This window comes from Triticum aestivum, chromosome 1D, assembly GCF_018294505.1.
Source record: "Triticum aestivum cultivar Chinese Spring chromosome 1D, IWGSC CS RefSeq v2.1, whole genome shotgun sequence".
NCBI lineage: Eukaryota > Viridiplantae > Streptophyta > Magnoliopsida > Poales > Poaceae > Triticum > Triticum aestivum.
Window position 1 is genome coordinate 195,441,639 of NC_057796.1, and position 15,471 is coordinate 195,457,109.

The 15,471-nt window shown below is 43.0% G+C and overlaps 1 pseudogene; it reads left to right on the forward strand.

The window, feature by feature from the left end:
• The first annotated feature begins 4,639 nt into the window (after nucleotides 1-4,639).
• The window catches only part of LOC123158360 (uncharacterized), a 43,952-nt pseudogene continuing 33,120 nt past the window's right edge, over nucleotides 4,640-15,471 (forward strand).

A 15,471-nucleotide genomic window follows, 5' to 3' on the forward strand; every position in this document is an offset into this window, starting at 1 on the left:
GCGGCCCGGACCAACCTTACATGACCACGTTCATGAGACCGGTTCCACCAACAGACATGCAACTAGTTTTGCATAAAGGTGGCTGGCGGGTGTCTGTTTCTCCAACTTTAGTTGAATCAAATTTGAGTGCGTCCGGTCCTTGTTGAAGGTTAAAACAAGAAACTTGATAAATCACCATTGTGGTTTTGATGCGTAGGTAAGAACGCTTCTTGCTAGAAGCCCGTAGCAGCCACGTAAAACTTGCAACAACAAAGTAGAGGACATCTAACTTGTTTTTGCAGGGCATGTTGGGATGTGATATGGTCAAGACATGATGTGATATAAGTTATTGTATGAGATGATCATGTTTTGTAAAAGTTATCGGCAATTGGCAGGAGCCTTATGGTTGTCGCTTTATTGTATGAAATGCAAACGCCATGTAATTGCTTTACTTTATCACTATGCGTTAGCGATAGTTGTAGAAGCAATAGTTGGCGAGACGACCACGACGCTACGATGGAGATCAAGGTGTCAAGCCGGTGACAATAGAGATCACGACGGTGCTTTGGAGATGGAGATCAAAGGCACAAGATGATGATGGCCATATCATGTCACATATTTTGATTGCATGAGATGTTTATCTTTTTATGCATCTTATTTTGCTTAGTACGGCGGTAGCATTATAAGATGATCCCTTACTAAAATTTCAAGGTATAAGTGTTCTCCCTGAGTATGCACCGTTGCGACAGTTCGTCATGCTGAGACACCACGTGATGATCGGGTGTGATAAGCTCTATGTTCAGATACAGCGGGTGCAAGACAGTTTTGCAAATGCGGAATACTCGGGTTAAACTTGACGAGCCTAGCATGTACAGACATGGCCTCGAAATACTGGAGACTGAAAGGTCGAACGTGAATCATATAGTAGATATGATCAACATAGAGATGTTCACCATTGAAGACTACTCCATCTCACGTGATGATCGGACATGGTTTAGTTGATTTGGATCACGTAATCATTTAGATGACTCGAGGGATGTCTATCTAAGTGGGAGTTCTTAAGTAATATGATTAATTGAACTTAATTTATCATGAACTTAGTCCTGATAGTTTTTGCATATCTACGTTGTAGATCAATGGCCCGTGCTCCCGTTCCCTTGAATTTTAATGCGTTCATAGACAAAGCTAAGTTGAAAGATGATGGTAGCAACTACACGGATTGGGCCCGAAACTTGAGGACTATCTTCATTGCTGCACGGAAGAATTGTGTCCTTGATGCATCGCTAGGTGAAAGGAACATATGGCAAGCTCGATCTGATGACTACTCGATAGTTCAGTGTGCCATGCTTTACGGCTTAGAATTGGGACTTCAAAGATGTTTTGAACATCATGGACCATATGAGATGTTCCAGGAATGAAGTTAATATTTGAAGCAAATGCCCGAGTTGAGAGATATGAAGTCTCCAACAAGTTCTATAGCTGAAAGATGGAGGAGAACAGTTCTGTCAGTGAACACATACTTAAAATGTCTGGGTATCATAACCACTTGACTCAGCTGGGAGTTAATCTTCCAGTTGATAGTGTTATTGACAGAGTTCTTCAATCACTGCCACCAAGCTACAAATGCTTCATGATGAACTATAATATGCAAGGGATGGATAAGACAATTCCCGAGCTCTTCGCAATGCTCAAAGCTGCGGAGGTAGAAATCAAGAAGGAGCATCAAGTGTTGATGGTTAACAAGACCACTAGTTTCAACAAAAAAGGGAAAAGGAAAGAAGGGGAACTTCAAGAAGAATGGCAAGCAAGTTGCTACTCCCGAGAAGAAGCCCAACTCTGGACCTAAGCCTCAAACTGAGTGCTTCTACTGCCAATGGACTGGTCACTGGAAGCGGAACTGCCCCAAGTATTTGGCGGATAAGAAGGATGGCAAAGTGAAGAAAGGTATATGTGATATACATGTTATTGATGTGTACCTTACTAATGCTCGTAGTAGCGCCTGGGTATTTGACACTGGTTCGGTTGCTCATATTTGTAACTGAAAATAGGGGCTACGGATTAAACGAAGATTGGCTAAGGACGAGGTGACGATGCACGTCGGGAATGGTTCCAAGGTCGATGTGATCGCCGTCGGCACGCTACCTCTACATCTACCTTCGGGATTAGTTTTAGACCTAAATAATTGTTATTTGGTGCCAGCGTTGAGCATGAACATTATATCTCGATCTTGTTTAATGCGAGACGATTATTCATTTAAATGAGAGAATAATGGTTGTTCTATTTATATGAGTAATATATTTTATGGTCATGCACCCTTGAAGAGTGGTCTATTTTTGTTGAATCTCGATCATGGTGATACACATATTCATAATATTGATGTCAAAAGATGCAAAGTTGATAATGATAGTGCAACATATTTGTGGCACTGCCGTTTAGGTCATATTGGTGTAAAGCGCATGAAGAAACTCCATGCGGATGGACTTTTGGAATCACTTGATTATGAATCATTTGATGCTTGCGAACCATGCCTCATGGAAAAGATGGCTGAGACTCCGTTCTCTGGAACAATGGAGCGAGCCACTGACTTATTGGAAATAATACATACTGATGTATGCGGTCCAATGAGTGTTGAGGCTCGCGGCGGGTATCGTTATTTTCTGACCTTCGCAGATGATTTCAGCAGATATGAGTATATCTACTTGATGAAACACAAGTCTGAAACATTTGAAAAGTTCAAATAATTTCAGAGTGAAGTGGAGAATCATCGTAACAAGAAAATAAAGTTTCTACGATCAGATCGTGGAGGCGAATATTTGAGTTACGAGTTTGGCCTTCATTTAGAACAATGTGGAATAGTTTCACAACTCACGCCACCTGGAACACCACAGCGTAATGGTGTGTCTGAACGTCGTAACCGTACTTTATTAGATATGGTGCGGTCTATGATGTCTCTTGGCGATTTACCACTATCGTTTTGGGGTTATGCATTAGAGACAGCTGCATTCACGTTAAATAGGGCACCGTCTAAATCTGTTGAGACGACACCATATGAATTGTGGTTTGGCAAGAAACCTAAGATGTCGTTTCTTAAAGTTTGGGGTTGCTGTCGGTGTCAAAACCGGCAGATCTCGGGTAGGGGGTCCCGAACTATGCATCTAAGGATCGATGGTAACAGGAGAAAAGGGACACGATGTTTACCCAGGTTCGGGCCCTCTTGATGGAGGTAATACCCTACGTCCTGCTTGATTGACTTTGATGAGTATAAGGGTTACAAGGGTTGATCTACCCCGAGATCGTAATGGCTAAAACCTAATTGTCTACCCTGTATGATTATGATTATGTCTCTACAGACTAAACCCTCTGGTTTATATAGACACCGGAGGGGGCTAGGGTTGTACATAGTCGGTTTACAGAGAAAGGAATATTCATATCCACACGCTAAGCTTGCCTTCCACGCCAAGGAGAGTCCCATCCGGACACGAGGGAAGGCCTTCTATCTTGTATCTTCACGGCCCATCTGTCCGGCCCACATCACGTAGCCTAGACACCCGAGGATCCCATAATCCAGGACTCCCTCAGTAGCCCCTGCACCAGTCTTCAATGGCGATGTGTCCGGCGCGCAGATTGTCTTCGGCATTGCAAGGCGGGTTCCTCCTCCGAATTCTTCAAAGCAGTCGATCGTCAGTACTATATCCGGCTCTGTACAACAGTCATACCTCTGAATTAGAATACTGATAAGTTCTGTCCTTTGAAGATTTCACTGATGAGACGTTACGTCCGACCATTCTATCATTTCAAACTGTTTTTCGGCCTCTCGTTTCGCGTTTCAAGACACAACCACCGACGACACGTCTTGTCAAAGCAGAGATCGTGCCCCCTTATTATGGGATTCTCATCAATACGGGTATGGGAAAACCCAACCGTGCCGTTTCGCACAACCCCTTGGAAATAGGCGAGCTTTAAGGCTCGTGGGGGACGCATGGTATTCACTGCCTTTATAAGGAGATAAGATTCCTCCCTTTTTACCCCACGCCTTCCCCTTCCTCAGTCCATCCGCCCTCAAGCTCCAGCGCTCAACCTTCGATCCACTCCGTTCCCAGAAAGTACTCTAGCCATGTTCGGATTCAGAGCGCAGGGCAAGTGGATGGCCTCCTCCGCCACGGAGAAAAACATCAAGGAACTCCGGGAAGCGGGGTATCTAGCCAAAGAAATCGCCCATCGGCTCCCGGCCAAAAAACAGGCCATCCCCACTCCAAAGCCCGGCGAGAGGGTAGTATTTATCCCTCATTTTCTTCGCGGACTGGGGTTTCCCCTTCATCCTTTCGTCCACGGCCTCATGTTCTACTATGGGTTAGATTTCCATGATCTAGCCCCAAATTCTTTCCTCAACATTTCGGCGTTTATCGTCGTATGCGAGGCATTCCTCCGCGTTTCCCCCCACTTAGGCCTATGTCTCAAGGTCTTCAATGTGAAGCCGAAAGTGGTGGACGGCCAGCACGTGGATTGCGGTGGTGCTATGGTGAGCAAACTGCCCAATGTCACTTGGCCCAAGGGCACCTTTGTGGAGACCGTGAGGGGATGACAGCAGGGGTGGTTCTATGTCACAGAGCCCCGTGACTCCACATGGGCTATTCCGACGGAGTTCAAGTCCGGGCCCCCAATGCGGCTGACATCCTGGCTCAACAAGGGCCTGGACTGGGCGTCGTCTGATGAGGTAACGATGCTGGAGAAGCGCATCAAGAGCATGGTAGATAAAAATACCAGCCTCGCCAGCGTGGTTCAAGTGATGCTCTTTTGCCGGATACTCCGCTGTCAGGCGCGTCAAGAGCCCATGTGGAAGTTCGACCCGGCCGGTCCTCGGACCCTGCACGGTTCTTCGGCACGAAGCATGAAGCGCATCAAGAGCCCATGTGGAAGTTTGACCCGGCCAGTCCTCGGACCCTGCAGCGGTTCTTAGGCACGAAGCATGAAGACATGTGGAAGCTGCTCTTCAAGAACCAGAAGTCATGGCCGGAGACAACCGAAGACCTCGACTATGACAGCACCCACGCTGAAACCTCCGTAAGTTCTTTGATACATTACTTTGCGAGCCCAAGGAGCACACTAAACTCTCCATTTTCCTTTGCAGGGCTGGACAAAGAAAGCGGAACGGATTCACTGTCCGGCTCCGCTGCCCGAAGACGAAGCTATTCCTCTGTTGACGAGGATGCTAGTTCCGGCGCCGTACCAGGCACCGGAAAAGAAGGCCAAGGAGAAGGGCAAGGAGGCCAAGAGTGGCCTCCGCCATAAAGGCGCCTCGGACGTAGTGTCCGAAGACACCAAAACTCTCTCCTCCCTGACGAAGAGGAAGAGGAGGAGAAAGAGAGCGATCCCCCACCCAAGGGGGAGAAGAAGAAGAGGGCAGCTTCCGCCGATCTAGAGTCGGAAGTGTCCAAGAAAGGGAGGACTTCCCTTATGGATGACTCCGAGTCGGACGCCGATGAGTGGCGCCCCAGGCCGAAGCCCCTGGCCGGATCGTAAGTACTCAAAGATATATATATATATATATATATATATATATATATATATATATATATATATATATATATACGGCTTTTCTAGCTTATAGTTGTAATGTATGTAAATTGTATGCTGCAGTCCGGTTAAGGTCCTCCCCCAGCGATCCTCCTCTTCCGGGAATTCGCTGGGTCCGAACATGATGAAGAGCGAATCGCCTCCACCAGCTTCCTCCCCCACTGTCGCGGATAACACCGAGGTGTCATCCCAAAGGACCCTTCCAGAACAGGGAGAGGTGCCGGAGGCTGCCAAGAACATGGGGGAACCGACCCCCATGGAAACTGAAGACGGGGGCCATGTCCAGCTTGCCCCCCAACCAAGTGTGATTCCGGAAACCCACACGGTTCCCAAGATAGAGGAGTAACCCTCTTCACGAGAAGGGGGTGTGCCTACAATACCGGCATCCTCTGCCGATGCGGAGGCGCTGGACACTCTGGTGAGAGCACTTCAGAGCGCCACCATTGTCGAAGAACATCGTACCCATATGGGTATGGTGATTGAAAAGATTCAGTCCACGAAAAGCAGACTGAGCGAAGCCTACACTAGCCTTTGAAGAGGCTTTGAGGTATGTGCCTTACAGTGTCTTTTAACTGTATAAAAAGAATGCCTATGTATATATAGTAGCCCCTGAGACTCTATTCGGTGTTCAGAAAGAAGAACCGAACAAAGGATCTAATAACTCACGCAGGGGGTTAACATACATATTTGTTTGAACCAACAGGCTGCAAAACAGGCATCAGCTACCCATGCCGCCGAAGCATCCGAGTTAAGGCGGAAGTTAGAAGAAAAACAAGGTATGTAATACCGAAGCACGTCTAAAACGATGCCAGCTATGATGTAATATCTCAATGAGTTTTATAATTGTGTTTGCAGCTGACACGTCTGAAGTCGAGGCCCTCAAGAGTGCGCTGGCCGAGGCCAAGAAGGAGGTGGAGGAGGAACGAGTCTCCCGCCTTAAACATGAATCGCGAGTGGAGGAAGTCCAACAATAGCTCAAGGATGCCATAGGCAAATGTGAGTCCTTAGAGCGCAAGAGTTCGGAGCAGAATTCCGAACTTGCTAAGGCACTCCAAAGCGCACAGGAAGCCCGGGCCGAAGCCCAAAGTGCTATCCAGGAGATCTAAGAGGCAAAGCAAATTGCGGCGGGTAAGGCCTTTAACATGCAGAGCAAATTTGTGAAGAAAAGGTATATCTTTCTAACCCAGATTTGGAGTTCTCCAGGAGTGTTTGCGGACCTGCCCTGGAGTGTTGTTGATGCCGCGGAGTTCTTCCGGGCCAAAGAGGGGAGCTCAACGGAGAAGCTGTTCTGGTCGCAGTACCTTGCACCAGAGCATCATGTGCCCCTCAGCGATTAGCTGAAGCAATGGACCAAACTGCATAGGGTGGCTGAATTGACCATGAGGGATTTGATAATCCGTCTTTGGCCCGCTGAACCCATGCCAGTAGCTACTTCGGTCTCATCAAGCGGCTGGTCAGCGCCTGCCCTCGGCTTGATGCCGTGAAGCGGTCGGTCTGCATTGAAGGTGCGCGGATGGCCTTCACCCGTGTCAAGGTGCAATGGGCGAGGATGGACGCCGTTAAGCTTGCAACCGAGGGACCGCCCGCTGGCAAAGAGCACCGCATGCCGGAGTGGTACTTTGATGATGTCCTGAAAGGATCCCGCATTGTAGAGGGCCAATGTTCGAAGGATATCATGTTTGAATGAATGTAGTTATGTTGTCCAATCCTGTGTCATGAGACAAGGCTTATGTATTATATATTGCTTATAAAAATATCTCCTCCTGTGCGGTTGTTTATGATATCCGAGAGTTGGCCAGTCATCGGCTTCAGCCCCCACGTAGGTAGTACGGGGGTGTTCGAGATGACACTTAAAACACACTTGACCCATCGTACTGGTCTGTGAAGGAGGTGTTAGTGCGGTGAACCAGGCAATCGGACTATACGGTGATACGTCTCCAACATATCTATAATTTTTGATTGTTCCATGCTATTATATTATCCATCTAGGATGTTTTATATGCATTTATATGCTATTTTATATGATTTTTAGGACTAACCTATTAACCTAGAGCCCAGTGCCATTTTATTTTTTTGAGTATCGCAGAAAAGGAAAACCAAACGGAGTCCAATTGACCTGAAAATTGACGGAGATTATTTTTGGACCAGAAGAAGCCCACGGAGCACCGGAGATGGGCCAGAGGAGTCCCGAGGCACCCACGAGGGTGGGGGAACGCCCTACCCCCTGGGCGCGCCCCCTACCTCGTGGCCGCCTCGGAGACCCCCCGACTTGTTCCCGATGCCAAAACCTCTTATATATACCCAAACTTCCAGAACATAACCTAGATCGGGAGTTCCGCCGCCGCAAGCCTCTGTAGCCACCAAAAACCAATCGGGGCCCTGTTCCGGCACCCTGCCGGAGGGGGGGGATCCCTCACCGGTGGCCATCTTCATCATCCCGGCGCTCTCCATGACGAGGAGGGAGTAGTTCACCCTCGGGGCTGAGGGTATGTACCAGTAGCTATGTGTTTGATCTCTCTCTCTCTCTCTCGTGTTCTTGATTCGGCACGATCTTGATGTATCGCGAGCTTTGCTATTATAGTTGGATCTTATGATGTTTCTCCCCCTATACTCTCTTGTAATGGATTGGGTTTTCCCTTTGAAGTTATCTTATCGGATTGAGTCTTTAAGGATTTGAGAACACTTGATGTATGTCTTGCATGTGCTTATCTGTGGTGACAATGGGATATCACATGATCTACTTGATGTATGTTTTGGTGATCAACTTGCAGGTTCAGTGACCTTGTGAACTTATGCATAGGGGTTGGCACACGTTTTCGTCTTGACTCTCCGGTAGAAACTTTGGGGCACTCTTTGAAGTTCTTTGTGTTGGTTGAATAGATGAATCTGAGATTGTGTGATGCATATCGTATAATCATACCCACGGATACTTGAGGTGACATTGGAGTATCTAGGTGACGTTAGGGTTTTGGTTTATTTGTGTCTTAAGGTGTTATTCTAGTACGAACTCTATGATAGATTGAACGGAAAGAATAGCTTCGTGTTATTTTACTACGGACTCTTGAATAGATCGATCAGAAAGGATAACTTTGAGGTGGTTTCGTACCCTACAATAATCTCTTCGTTTGTTCTCCGCTATTAGTGACTTTGGAGTGACTCTTTGTTGCATGTTGAGGGATAGTTATATGATCCAATTATGTTATTATTGTTGAGAGAACTTGCACTAGTGAAAGTATGAACCCTAGGCCTTGTTTCCTACCATTGCAATACCGTTTACGCGCACTTTTATTACTTGTTACCTTGCTGTTTTTATATTTTCAGATTACAAAAACCTATATCTACCATCCATATTGCACTTGTATCACCATCTCTTCGCCGAACTAGTGCACCTATACAATTTACCATTGTACTGGGTGTGTTGGGGACACAAGAGACTCTTTGTTATTTGGTTGCAGGGTTGCTTGAGAGGGACCATCTTCATCGTACGCCTCCCAAGGATTGATAAACCTTAGGTCATCCAGTTGAGGGAAATTTGCTAATGTCCTACAAACCTCTGCACTTGGAGGCCCAACAACGTCTACAAGAAGAAGGTTGTGTAGTAGACATCAAGCAGTTTCTGGCGCCGTTGCCGGGGAGGTGAGTTCTTGAAGGTATATCTTTAGATCTTGCAATTGTATCTTTTAGTTTCTTGTTTTATCACTAGTTTAGTTTATAAAAAAACAAAAAAATGGAATTATGGTTGCCTCATATGCTTCATCTTTTTAATGTCTTTCGTGAAAATGATGGGAAGGAAAATTGTGCTCAAGTACTAGAAGAAGAATTACATAGAATGCTTGGCATAAAATATGTGAATGATGAGCTTGATTGCAATGTTGTTAGTATGAACTCTTTGAATATCCATGATACTAATGATGATTGCACTAGTCATGATGAAAATTTCTCTTATAAGCATGTCAACTTTTGTGGAGTGCATAGAGTTTGCAAGTACACACCAAATAGGGAAGATAGATTTTGCAAGAGGCATAAGTATTTAGAAACTAAATGGTTGCAAGAGAGGCTAGATGTTTGTGCTGAAAATTTAAAATTTCTTTGCCATACTTGTGAACTTTGCAATGAACGTGATAATTTAAATCTCCAATGCAAATTGTTTCATGATCGAATCGTGACCAAAAATTGTGATGACTTGATTTCCCTTGCGCATCATAATGAACTTAGTTTGCTTGTGGGTTATGAAGAAATGAAACGTATAACTAAGGATCTTCCAGAATTTGTCCTTGATAAAGTTCTTGATTTTGATCTATAGGAAACTTATATGTATTGTGCGGTGAATTGCATTGAAAATCCTTATATTGCCAATTACATAAAGATAAGAAAACAAATAGAAGATGAAGAGAAAACTAATGAAATGGAAGAGATTTCCCAATATCCTCCTATTCTTTATGATGAATCAGGTAACGAGGAGGAGCTTTCTATTCAACCAATCTCATTAATAAGGAGCTCCAAAAAGAGGATTAAACCCACACATGATGCGAATAAGAAAAAGAAAAGACATAGAAGCAAAGGTAAAAAGGTATCCCTTCCAAATGATGTTGCTCCTATTACTCATTGTGATGATGATAATTACTATACTATTGGTGCTATCCATACTATTAACGATGAGAGTGATTATGCTTATGATATGAAAAGGCCCAAGCTTGGGAATGCTATGTTTGATGAGAATGATATGTTTGAGAATTTATTTGTTGCAATTAATGTTTGTCCCAAGCTTGGGGATGCTATGATTTATGAAGATGATATATTTAACCTCCCAAGTTTTGATATGCAAATTTATTATGATGATAGCATGCCTCCTATCTATGATGATTATATTGATGAAAGTGGGTTTGGAAGAGTGTCAACTTTAGGAAGTAATGATCCCACTATTTTGGAGGGTGTTGAATATTATTGTGACCATTATGAAAGTAGATTTGGAGAGGTCATGACCTTATTTAGTAATGATTCCACTATCTTGGAAGAGGTTTCAATTGATTATGATGAGAATAAAGTTGCTACTTATGATGATTATTGTGTTGACACTTATGCTCTAAAAGGTAGTGATGATTATATTTATAAAACTTGTCATGATTATGATTACCCTTTTTCCGAACATTACTCTTTTAATATGGAAACAATTTATAGTATTCGAGTTTCTTATGATACTCCCACTATTCCGAATGAGAAGAATTTTGCTTATGTGGAGAGTAGTAAATTTTCTATGCTTGTAGATCATGAAAATAATGCTTTATGTGATGGTTATATTGTTGAATTCATTCATGATGCTACTGAAAATTATTATGAGGGAGGGACATATGCTTGTAGGAATTGCAATAATATCAAGTTTCCTCTCTATGTGCTTAAAGTTTTGAAGTTATGCTTGTTTTGCCTTCCTATGCTAGTTGATTATTGTTCCCATAAGTTGTTTGCTCACAAAATCCCTATGCATAGGAAGATGGTTAGACTTAAATGTGCTAGTCATATTCTTCATGATTCTCTCTTTATGTTTCAATTCTTATCTTTTATGTGAGCATCATTGAAATCATCATGCCTAGCTAGGGGCGTTAAACGTTAGCGCTTGTTGGGAGCCAACCCAATTTTATTTCTGTTCTTTGCTTTTTGCTCCTGTTTAGTAATAAATAATTCATCTAGCCTCTGTTTAGATGTAGTTTTATTGTTTCAATTAGTATTTGTGCCAAGTAGAACCTTTGGGAAGACTTGGGTGAAGTCTTTGCGATCATGCTGTAAAAAACAGAAACTTTTGCGCTCACAAGATTAGCTTCCATATTTTACTGGAGAGTGCTTTTAGGTTGATTATTTTTGCAGATGATTAATAGACAAATTACTCAGGTCCACAATTTATTTCAGAATTTTTGGAGTTACATAAGTATTCGAATGATACAGATTACTACAGACTGTTCTGTTTTTGACAGATTCTGTTTTCTATGTGTTGTTTGCTTATTTTGATGAATCTATGAGTAGTATCGGAGGGTATGAACCATAGAGAAGTTGGAATACAGTAGATATTACACCAATATGAATTTAGAATTAGTTCACAACAGTACCTAAGTGGTGATTTATTTTCTTATACTAACGGAGCTTATGAGTTTTCTGTTGAGTTTTGTGTTGTGAAGTTTTCAAGTTTTGGGTAAAGATTCGATGGACTATGGAATAAGGAGTGGCAAGAGCCTAAGCTTGGGGATTCCCAAGGCACCCCAAGGTAATATTCAAGGACAACCAAGAGCCTAAGCTTGGGGATGCCCCGGATGGCATCCCCTCTTTCGTCTTCGTTCATCGGTAAGTTTACTTGGAGCTATATTTTTATTCACCACATGATATGTGTTTTGCTTGGAGCGTCATTTTATTTTCTTTTTTTGCTTTCTGTTTGAATAAAATACCAAGATCTGAAATTCTTAAATTTTAGGGAGTCTTCACATAGTTACATAATTATTCAACTACTCATTGATCTTCACTTATATCTTTTGGAGTAGTTTGTCATTTGCTCTAGTGCTTCACTTATACCTTCTTAGAGCACGGCGGTGGTTTTATTTTGAAGAAATATATGAACTCTCATGCTTCGCTTATATCATTTTGAGAGTATTTAGAACAGCATGGTAATTTGCTTTGGTTATAAAATTAGTCCTAATATGATGGGCATCCAAGATGGGTATAATAAAAACTTTCATATAAAGTGCATTGAATACTATGAGAAGTTTGATACTTGATGAATGTTTTGAGATATGAAGATGGTGATATTAGAGTCATGCTAGTCGAGTATTTGTGAATTAGAGAAATACTTGTGTTGAAGTTTGCAAGTCCCGTAGCATGCACGTATGGTAACCGTTGTGTAACAAATTTGAAGCATGAGGTGTTTCTTTGATTGTCCTCCTTATGAGTGGTGGTCGGGGACGAGCGATGGTCTTTTCCTACCAATCTATCCCCCTAGGAGCATGCGCGTAGTGCTTGGTTTCGATGACTTGTAGATTTTTGCAATAAGTATGTGAGTTCTTTATGACTAATGTTGAGTCCATGGATTATACGCACTCTCACCCTTCCATCATTGCTAGCCTCATCGGTACCATGCATTGCCCTTTCTCACCTTGAGAGTTGGTGCACACTTCGCCGGTGCATCCAAACCCCGTGATACGATACGCTCTATCACACATAAGCCTCCTTATATCTTCCTCAAAACAGCCATCATAGCTACCTATTATGGCATTTCCATAGCCATTCCAAGATATATTGCCATGCAACTTTACACCGTTCCGTTCATTATGACATGCTTCATCATTGTTATATTGCCTTGCATGATCATGTAGTTGACATCGTATTTGTGGCAAAGCCACCATGCATAATTTCATACATGTCACTCTTGATTCATTGCCCATCCCGGTACACCGCCGGAGGCATTCATATAGAGTCATACTTTGTTCTAGTATCGAGTTGTAATCTTTGAGTTGTAAATAAATAGAAGTGTGATGATCATCATTAATAGAGCATTGTCCCGAAAAAAGGCCAAAAAAAGGGAAAGGCTAAATGAAAAAATGAAAAAAAAGAAAGGCCAAAAAAAAGAAAGGCCAAATAAAAAAAGGAAGAAAATAAAAGGGACAATGCTACTATCCTTTTTCCACACTTGTGCTTCAAAGTAGCACCATGATCCTCATGATAGAGAGTCTCTTATATTGTCACTTCATATACTAGTGGGAATTTTTCATTATAGAACTTGGCTTGTATATTCCAACAATGGGCTTCCTCAAATGCCCTAGGTCTTCGTGAGCAAGCAAGTTGGATGCACACCCACTTAGTTTCTTTTGTTGAGCTTTCATACATTTATAGCTCTAGTGCATCTGTTGCATGGCAATCCCTACTCCTTGCATTGACATCAATTGATGGGCATCTCCATAGCCCGTTGATTAGCCGCGTCAATGTGAGACTTTCTCCTTTTTTTGTCTTCTCCACACAATCCCCATCATCATATTCTATTCCACCCACAGTGCTATGTCCATGGCTCACGCTCATGTATTGCGTGAAAGTTGAAAAAAGTTTGAGAACACTAAAGTATGAAACAATTGCTTGGCTTGTCATCGGGGTTGTGCATGATGGGAGCATTTTGTGTGACGAAAATGAAGCATGGCCAAACTATATGATTTTGTAGGGATGAGCTTTCTTTGGCTATGTTATTTTGAGAAGACATAATTGCTTGGTTAGTATGCTTGAAGTATTATTATTTTTATGTCAATATTAAATTTTTGTCTTGAATCTTATGGATCTGAATATTCTTGCCACAATAAAGAGAATTACATTGAAAATATGTTAGGTAGCATTCCACATCAAAAATTCTGTTTTTATCATTTACCTACTCGAGGACGAGCAGGAATTAAGCTTGGGGATGCTTGACACGTCTCCAACGTATCTATAATTTTTGATTGTTCCATGCTATTATATTATCCATCTAGGATGTTTTATATGCATTTATATGCTATTTTATATGATTTTTGGGACTAACCTATTAACCTAGAGCCCAGTGCCAGTTTATATTTTTTCCTTGTTTTTGAGTATCACAGAAAAGGAAAACCAAACGGAGTCCAATTGACCTGAAAATTGACGGAGATTATTTTTGGACCAGAAGAAGCCCACGGAGCACCGGAGATGGGCTAGAGGAGTCCCGAGGTACCCACGAGGGTGGGGGGCACGCCCTACCCCCTGGGCGCGCCTCCTACCTCGTGGCCGCCTCGGAGACCCCCCTGACTTGTTCCCGACGCCAAAACCTCTTATATATACCCAAACTTCCAGAACATAACCTAGATCGGGAGTTCCGCTGCCGCAAGCCTCTGTAGCCACCAAAAACCAATCGGGGCCCTGTTCCGGCACCCTGCCGGAGGGGGGATCCCTCATCGGTGGCCATCTTCATCATCCCGGCGCTCTCCATGACGAGGAGGGAGTAGTTCACCCTCGGGGCTGAGGGTATGTGCCAGTAGCTATGTGTTTGATCTCTCTCTCTCTCTCTCTCGTGTTCTTGATTCGGCACGATCTTGATGTATCGCGAGCTTTGCTATTATAGTTGGATCTTATGATGTTTCTCCCCCTCTACTCTCTTGTAATGGATTGAGTTTTCCCTTTGAAGTTATCTTATCGGATTGAGTCTTTAAGGATTTGAGAACACTTGATGTATGTCTTGCATGTGCTTATCTGTGGTGACAATGGGATATCACGTGATCTACTTGATGTATGTTTTGGTGATCAACTTGCGGGTTCAGTGACCTTGTGAACTTATGCATAGGGGTTGGCACACGTTTTCATCTTGACTCTCCGGTAGAAACTTTGGGGCACTCTTTGAAGTTCTTTGTGTTGGTTGAATAGATGAATCTGAGATTGTGTGATGCATATCGTATAATCATACCCACGGATACTTGAGGTGACATTGGAGTATCTAGGTGATGTTAGGGTTTTGGTTGATTTGTGTCTTAAGGTGTTATTCTAGTACGAACTCTATGATAGATTGAACGGAAAGAATAGCTTCGTGTTATTTTACTACGGACTCTTGAATATATCGATCAGAAAGGATAACTTTGAGGTGGTTTCGTACCCTACAATAATCTCTTCGTTTGTTCTCTGCTATTAGTGACTTTGGAGTGACTCTTTGTTGCATGTTGAGGGATAGTTATATGATCCAATTATGTTATTATTGTTGAGAGAACTTGCACTAGTGAAAGTATGAACCCTAGGCCTTGTTTCCTAGCATTGCAATACCGTTTACGCTCACTTTTATTAATTGTTACCTTGCTGTTTTTATATTTTCAGATTACAAAACCTATATCTACCATCCATATTGCACTTGTATCACCATCTCTTCGCCGAACTAGTGCACCTATACAATTTACCGTT